Below are 7421 nucleotides of genomic sequence, written 5' to 3'. Positions count from 1 at the left end.
GATAAGCCACACCCTAAGCATCCCTGGAAATTGTTTTCAAATGTTGGCAATTGTGACTATAGTTTAGGTCTTTATCCTGGCCAAAATTATCGGTGGCTGCCAATTTTGGGCTCTTATTTCTTTTCTTTATGGGCACATTTTGGATGGTAAATATCTTAGTCTCTTGCATTATCTGATATCGCTATCGTATCGCACTTGGCACATTATGCATGTTGGTATAGTTTTTTATTTTTTCTAACCATAATATAGATTTATTTATATTTTTTTTCTTGTATTACAGCGGGATATGAGGCTGTAAAAAATAACCATGCAAATTATTTACAGATTTCCTTTTTATTTGCCAGCAGTTTAATCCAGCCAGGTTCTTTTGCCATGAACAAATATGGCCGCAACGCAGACACCTATAATTGGGGACGACTAGGCCCGAGGAAACATAAGGGGGGCCAGGGCGTCCCTGATAAAGGTGGTTGGGTGTAGCGGGGGTTATAAAATGGTGCTGACCGCATGTCTGGGGGAGGGGGGGAGAACTCTTTGTTCACTTGGAGATAAGTGTAAGAAAGGGGAGTGACTGGGAAGAGCTAGGTGAGCGCATAAGTAATGAGCGATGGGGGAGGGGAGCAGTGTAAGGGTTTATAAGGGCAGAGAGAGGTAAGGCGTTACTTATCAGGAGAAGGAAAGAAGATGATGGAACCGGCCCAGGAGAAGTTGTTTGGCGAGGTCGTTGCTGGAATGGAGCTGGTGTCTACTGTGGGAGCGAGGCCGAAGATCGTGGTCCCCAGCCGTCTTCGGGATTCCATTAGGTTGGGTAAGTCGGTCCCCAACCGTAAAGGAGTCTCCTCTGGGCCCCTGCCCCACGCCAGTCCCGAGGGTCCCGTTATTCATCCTCCCGCAGCCGGCCACTATCCTTCCCGCCGCAACCCCTCTTCCGCTGTGGGTCCACACGACCGAAACAGCGTCCCTTCCGGAGTTAATGGTTTGGCCGGAAACGCTATGGCCGCTGCCTCCAGGGTTACCCATCCTCTGCCACCTCCCGCTTGCCCTCCTGCCTCAGGCACTTCCAGGTAGTTTGGGGTGTCTGCCCCTGACTGTCCATACCCTAATTGGGCCCCCTCAGACCAATTTTTCCCAAACCACCCCCCCTTCACAGCATGTATCCAAGACACTATACCAAATAACCATGCAACTATTTACAAATTTCCTTATTATTCGCTAGCAATTTAATCCAGCCAGGTTCTTTTGCCATCAACAAATATGGCCGCAACGCAGACACGTGTAATACATTTTCAGCCTCGCATCAGCGATCTACTGATCGTGTCTATCTCAGACTTGATTAGTGCGGGTCACAGGAATCCAGGCTTTTAGCTCTAACACATGTCCAGCCCCTTATCGGTAATCCACTGGTGGTGTCTATTCTAGACCTGATCAGTGGATGCTGATGTACTTGTGGCACACACGTGCAGACACCGGTACTCGGGACACGTGCGGACACCGGTACTCGGGACACGTGCAGACACCAGTACTCGGGACACGTGCGGACACCGGTACTCGGGACACGTGCGGACTGCCCGTGGCGCCATAATGGTAACTATCGACATTACAGTTGATAGATTTACTGCAGCTTCCTATATAAAAGTCCTGAATTCAGCCAAAATTTTACGAGACCACTGAGGGTGCGCGGTGTTACACGAGGGGAGGGGGATGAGGCCAACCTCACGCCAGTGCCTGCCGGCTGCTTTACCCTGTACAGGCTTCTCCATCTTTAGGTCGTAGTAGCGCAGCTGGCGTTGTACTCTCACTTTATATGTATTTTTCTGTACTTTGTTACTTTGTATCTTTCACCACATTCTCTTGCTGGGTGGGGGGTGTATTGTATTAGTGCCGGTCTCTGGTCACGTCGTATTGTGGACCGGGCCTAGTTCTTACCATACGTGGTGTTTAATTGTTTGTTCTTTATGTGGTAATGAAATAAGTGTTTCGATTTTTACTCATTGGTTTGTGCAATCAGGGCCTGTTCACAGCAGCGTTGCGCTTCAGTTTGCGTTACCATCGATTTTTATTTACGTAACACTAGCGCCTCACACTGCGCTGTTTCTGTGAAAACCAAAAACCCAGTGAAACGGAGCCCCTTTTTTTTTTTAATTTTTTTTTAAAATCTCCATCGAATAAAAATCTGTCGGGGTCGTCACACTGGTGCGCAGCTCGTCACAGCACACCCCTCTCATAACTACTGTAACGAGCTGTGTATCCGTCACATGACCAAGACATAATTTTATCCCCTGCAGTAAATAATGAAGGTTCCTATTGAACAGCAAGCAGAGATCTTAAACTGATTTTACAATGTACTTCCTGTAGTAATTCCTTGAATAGCCTGTATTGTCAAAAACCCAAATACCCCTTCACAGTAGGCCAAAAAAAATTAAAAATTCTTGTTATTGTATGATTGTTGTATTACTTGGGTGTCGTTTGTGAACTCTGTGTATTAGACGGTTGTTACATATGACTGATCTTTCTCATTTTATTATATAGTGTGGACTGGATTATATTTGAGTTTGTCATGTCTTTTGCCACATGCAGGTGAGGTCTGTGACTACAGCACGCCCTGCTTCCCAGCGAGCACGCCCCCTCCAGATCACGTGAGCAGGATTTAAAGCTGAGAATGGCGGCGGTCGGTCCTGTATCGTGGGGAGTGATGTGCAGCAGTCGGGCCTCAGTAGCCCCAAGTAATGCATAAGACCATTACACCTGGTGAGGGGGAGACTCCACTTCTATAACATAGTGCAGGGGGAGGGGATATGCTGCTGCACCTGGAACGGTTTCCTGCCCCACTTGTGACACTACCGGGACTGGCCAGATGTGACTGGGACATCTAATGAGGTGCATGACCGTTGTGGGTATCTTGCTGCCTTAGGCCTCATGCACACGACCGTAGCCATGTGCACGGCTGTGATTTTCGGGTCAGCTGGGTGCGGAGTGTCGACCGCAAATCTCGGGCTGTGGCCATTATTTGCTATGAGCCTGGACCGCAGAACATGGCCGTAATAAGATTTGCCCGTTATTTCTGCGGTCCGGACTTCTGGGCCATGCACAGACCGTGGAAACCACAGTTGTGTGCATGGCCCCATAGGAATGAATGAGGCTGCAATTGTCCCGTGGATTTTTGGGGGAGTTGCGGCCGCAAAAGCATGTTCGTGTGCATGGGGCCTTAGTCCATTCTGGGTATGTTAAAGAGGCTCTGTCACCAGATTTTGCAGCCCCTATCTGCTATTGCATGTGATCGGCGCTACAATGTAGATTACAGTAACGTTTTTATTTTTTTAAAAACGAGCATTTTTGGCCAAGTTATGACCATTTTTGTATTTATGCAAATGAGGCTTGCAAAAGTACATCGGGGCGTGTATTATGTGCGTACATCGGGGCGTTTTTAATACTTTTACTAGCTGGGCGCTCTGACGAGAAGTATCATCCACTTCTCTTCAGAACGCCCAGCTTCTGGCAGTGCAGATCTGTGACGTCACTCACAGGTCCTGCATCGTGTCGGCACCAGAGGCTACAGTTGATTCTGCAGCAGCATCGGCGTTAGCAGGTAAGTCGATGTAGCTACTTACCTGCAAACGCCGATGCTGCTGCAGAGTCATCTGTAGCCTCTGGTGCCGATGTGTCCTCGCTCGTCTGACACGATGCAGGACCTGTCAGTGACGACACAGCGTGATCTCTCGAACACGCTGTGTCTGCACTGCCAGAAGCTGGGCGTTCTGAAGAGAAGTGGATGATACTTCTTGCGTGTAAAAACTCCTCAGTTTTCCATTGAAATCAATGCTAGGCTTTTTTGGCATGTTTTCCGATGCTGTTTTTGTGTCAAACTCAGTGTGAACTGACCCTTAGAATAACTCCCTCCCACTCCTGTAATTTGGTCCAATCACATCTCGTCCTGCTTAGTGATCACTGCAACATTGTTTCTTTGTATCATTCGGCGTCTTCTAATGTATCTTCTGTATTCTGGCAGGAGTGTTCTACCGGCCTCCATGATTCTACACCTCCGCTATGTGCAGCCGCCCTGAGATATGTATCTGGATGGGAAGATGCGGCGCTGGTGACTGTATCACAAGATGTCTGACTTTTCCTAGGTAAGATCTCAATGTCTTCGTCTTCATTAGGCCTCAAGCCACACTTCAGTGAAATGCTTGTGTTCTTTGTTTGCGGATCAGTTTGGGTGTTCCGCAACTTATAGATAGAACCGGTCCTATTCCTGTCGTTTTTGCAGATGAGTCTCTGCCATTCTATTTATTGGTCCATTGAAACGACGGATCACGTGCAGAAGCCATCCGTGTGCAGTCTGTTTTGTGGATTTGTGGCCATATATAGGGCCACGGATGTGTGCTTGAGGCCTTAGGTGAAGTCCATCCTGGAAAGGAGAACCTGAAGCTGCGTGGGGGATGATGACCAAAAAGGCCGAATTGCAGCGTCTTCCTGAGCAGTTTACTGTATAGGAGGCGCCATGACAAATCCTCCTGAAGCGAATCATGGCTGACCCCCGCAGCCTCCGGCTCCCTCTTTAATTTATAATGGTGGGAAGTGTCTGCGGGTAAAACTCCCATCACACGTCCTCTGCAGCCAGATCTGTGGCTGATGCCACATTAGTCGTCTCTTCCATCCTCTGGACTGTATTCTGCTCGCTGCGTAGGATGTCTGTGGGATTAGGTAGATGCCCCCCCCCCCCCTCTGTTGGGTCCTATTGCTGTAAGTCTTCCCAGGTGCGTCCCTTTGTAGCGGTAGAGAAGCCTTGTATACTGCGGCAGGTGTAGTACCTGATGGTATTGGCTGGGGCTGAGTCCTCCTGTACATCTGGGTCTCTATATAATACTCACTCATGTCCCGGCTTCCTCTCAGCAGATCTGCGGCCCGGACACTTGTAGAAGAGAAGCTCCAGGACTCGCAGCTCACCAGGTCTGTATCTGTCATCACAAAACTGCATCTCTGCAATCTCACATCCTCGTATCTTAAAGTAATGGGGAGTTTCCTTTGCACTAGTTTAAAGACTTCAACACCAACTCTCAAGGTTTAATATTTATATAAGATGGAAAATTCATGAGCTGAGGAATGATGACATAAAAGGCCGAATTACAGTGCCTCCTGAGCAGCACTCTCTCTTTGGGCGGCATAATGACAAAAAACCCTTGAAGCGAAATCAAAACTGACCTCGGCTCTGTCTGAACAATTTCATGTATTCAAATTAACTGCAGCCATAAAAGAGTTAATTTATTTATATATATTTTAAATCCTGGCAGGACAAGGCGGATTCTGCAACGTTATCCAAAGGAAAGAGACCCCTGGGCAGAGGAACAGTGACGTGAGAACCCCCCACCCCACCCCTGGAAAATGAGTGTGTGTTGAACTTGGAGGCGGCTTGTCTAAAAATGGATCTCCAGGCTGGAATTGTGAACGACTACCCCTCCCCCGGAATGGATCCCAGCAGATTGAAATGATTTGATGTTTATTCTCTGTCATGTGAATTAAAACCAATATCTTATAAACTGATCACATGTTTTAGTGTTTTGTCTATGGGGGGGAGCTGATTGTGTACTGTTTAATGTCTGCAGTGAGCGCCCCATAGCGGTGGCTGCAGAAAATTTTATCCTATTACCTTTTATGTGCAGGATTTGGAGCGACAAAGTGCAGACTTAAATACAATTTTAGCAGAAATCTGATTAATACAATTGTAGCAAACCCTCAGTTGTGAGCAGTGCAGTTAAATCCTTTCAGTGCCAATAGGTGGAATATTAAACTATAAAATCATGAATTATTAGATCTTCATAAGCAGATAACTAGTTAGGTGAAGGGTAATCCCCAGTGCCCCCTATACATGGTACAGGAGACACTTTCTGTACAGTGACTGGCTTTATAAATACAGATGGATCGGAGGACGAGGTCTTGGAGGTTTAGAGCAGGATTTCTAGAATAACTTTGCCCCCCCCCTTCCCCCCTCCTTTTTATGCCTCATGCGCACAACGTATTTTTTTTCCCTCACGTACGGGTCCGGTGTCACCAGTATTCCGCCTGTATTTACGGACCCATTTTCTCTGCACTAATCGGTAGCCCCTTTATCAGTGCTGGATAGAGAGAAGGGGCAGCCCTTTTGGGCAGGGTTTCCACAGCGATTGAAAGTAAAAAGTTCATACGTTCCCCGGCCGTTGTCTTGGTGACGCGTCCCTCTTATAACATCCAGTCCGACCTCCCTGGATGACGCGGCAGTCCATGTGACCGCGGCAGCCTGTGATTGGCTGCAGCGGCCACATGGGATGAAACGTCATCCCGGGAGGCAGGACTGGAGGAAGAAGCAGGGAGTTCTGGGTAAGGTAACTTTTAATACTAAACTCCTGCAGTAGTCACTGTCCCGGGTGCTGATTGAGTCAGGCTGGATTAACACAAGCATGTTCGGTAGCGTCGTACATAACTAGGAGCCCGGCTCCCTGCCGTGTGTTCAGTCCAAGGCTTGTGGCTGAAATAAGTTCCGTCCTTCACGGACCGAACATGCTCGTATGAATCCAGCCTTACTGCCGATCAGTTAACTCTTTCAACACCCTGGACAGTGACTATCCCCTGACGTCGCCTAGCAACGCTCCCGTAATTACGGGAGCCCCATAGACTTCTATGGGCCTGCCTGTGCCGTAATTACGGCCTGAAATAGGACATGTTCCATATCTTTCAACGGCCCAGGCACCTTCCCGTAAGCAAACGTGAAGGTACCATTGGCCAATAGAAGTCTATGGTCCCGCAATTAGTCGTTTTTACGTTTGTGTGCATGGGGCCTTACATTGTGGTGGAGGATTTCTAGTAATCTCTATAGATACAGGATGACGCCTGGTCGCTGTGCACTATTACCCAGTGAGGACACCCGGAGACGCTGATGGTCACACTGTTGTGGGAAGAGTAAGAATGCTTCCTCAGCGACACGCGGATTCCCTAGAAACGGTAGATTTCTGCAAGTCACTGATGTGGTGTTTCCATATTGTCTCACTCTGTAATATCCTTAAAGTCCAGCCTAATTTGGGCTTTTTAAAAAAAAAAATTTTTGCAAACCAATTCTAAGCGCTTGTTTTCTGCAGGAGCTTTTTGTAGTTTTTTTATTACTTTGGGCTAATTAACGTATAGATTTACTTTTTTTTTGGGAGGGGGGTGCAAACCTGCCACTGCTTTATTTTACATGAAGGACTCTCAATCTTTTAATTTAATATAATTGAACAACTGGTTCTAATACTGTTCTGTATGTGAATTAGATGCCTTCTCTAATAATCTGATTGGTGGTCTGACAGCTGGAACCCCCATCAATCACAAGAACAGTCTTTCTTTGCTGCTCCTGGGAGCCCCATAGGAATGGAGCGGTACTGCACATCTTCTGCTACCGCTCCATTTCTATAGATCTG

The 7421-nt window shown here is 47.5% G+C and overlaps 1 long non-coding RNA gene and 2 other non-coding genes across 6 annotated transcripts; all 3 read left to right on the top strand.

Annotated features, from left to right (window-relative positions):
• The first annotated feature begins 1412 nt into the window (after positions 1-1412).
• Positions 1413-5535, top strand: LOC142655216 (uncharacterized). Of its 4 annotated transcripts, none has more exons than XR_012849451.1 (5): positions 1413-1581; positions 2575-2745; positions 4004-4124; positions 4891-4944; positions 5286-5535. It is a non-coding gene; the product is annotated as an uncharacterized LOC142655216 (long non-coding RNA). The 4 variants fall into 4 exon arrangements; XR_012849452.1 differs by lacking the exon at positions 1413-1581 and adding an exon at positions 1593-1763 and having other exon boundaries at positions 4888-4944; XR_012849450.1 differs by lacking the exon at positions 1413-1581 and adding an exon at positions 1595-1763.
• On the top strand, positions 4427-4535 carry LOC142656757 (small nucleolar RNA SNORD89). The gene has a single exon (XR_012849738.1). It is a non-coding gene; the product is annotated as a small nucleolar RNA SNORD89 (small nucleolar RNA).
• LOC142656758 (small nucleolar RNA SNORD89) lies at positions 5090-5202 on the top strand. Its single transcript, XR_012849739.1, has one exon. It is a non-coding gene; the product is annotated as a small nucleolar RNA SNORD89 (small nucleolar RNA).
• Positions 5536-7421: the final 1886 nt, after the last annotated feature.

This window comes from Rhinoderma darwinii, chromosome 6 (assembly GCF_050947455.1).
Source record: "Rhinoderma darwinii isolate aRhiDar2 chromosome 6, aRhiDar2.hap1, whole genome shotgun sequence".
NCBI classification, from domain to species: Eukaryota; Metazoa; Chordata; class Amphibia; order Anura; family Rhinodermatidae; genus Rhinoderma; species Rhinoderma darwinii.
Note: the sequence above shows the minus strand (reverse complement) of the source record. Positions and strands in the feature narration are given on the sequence as shown.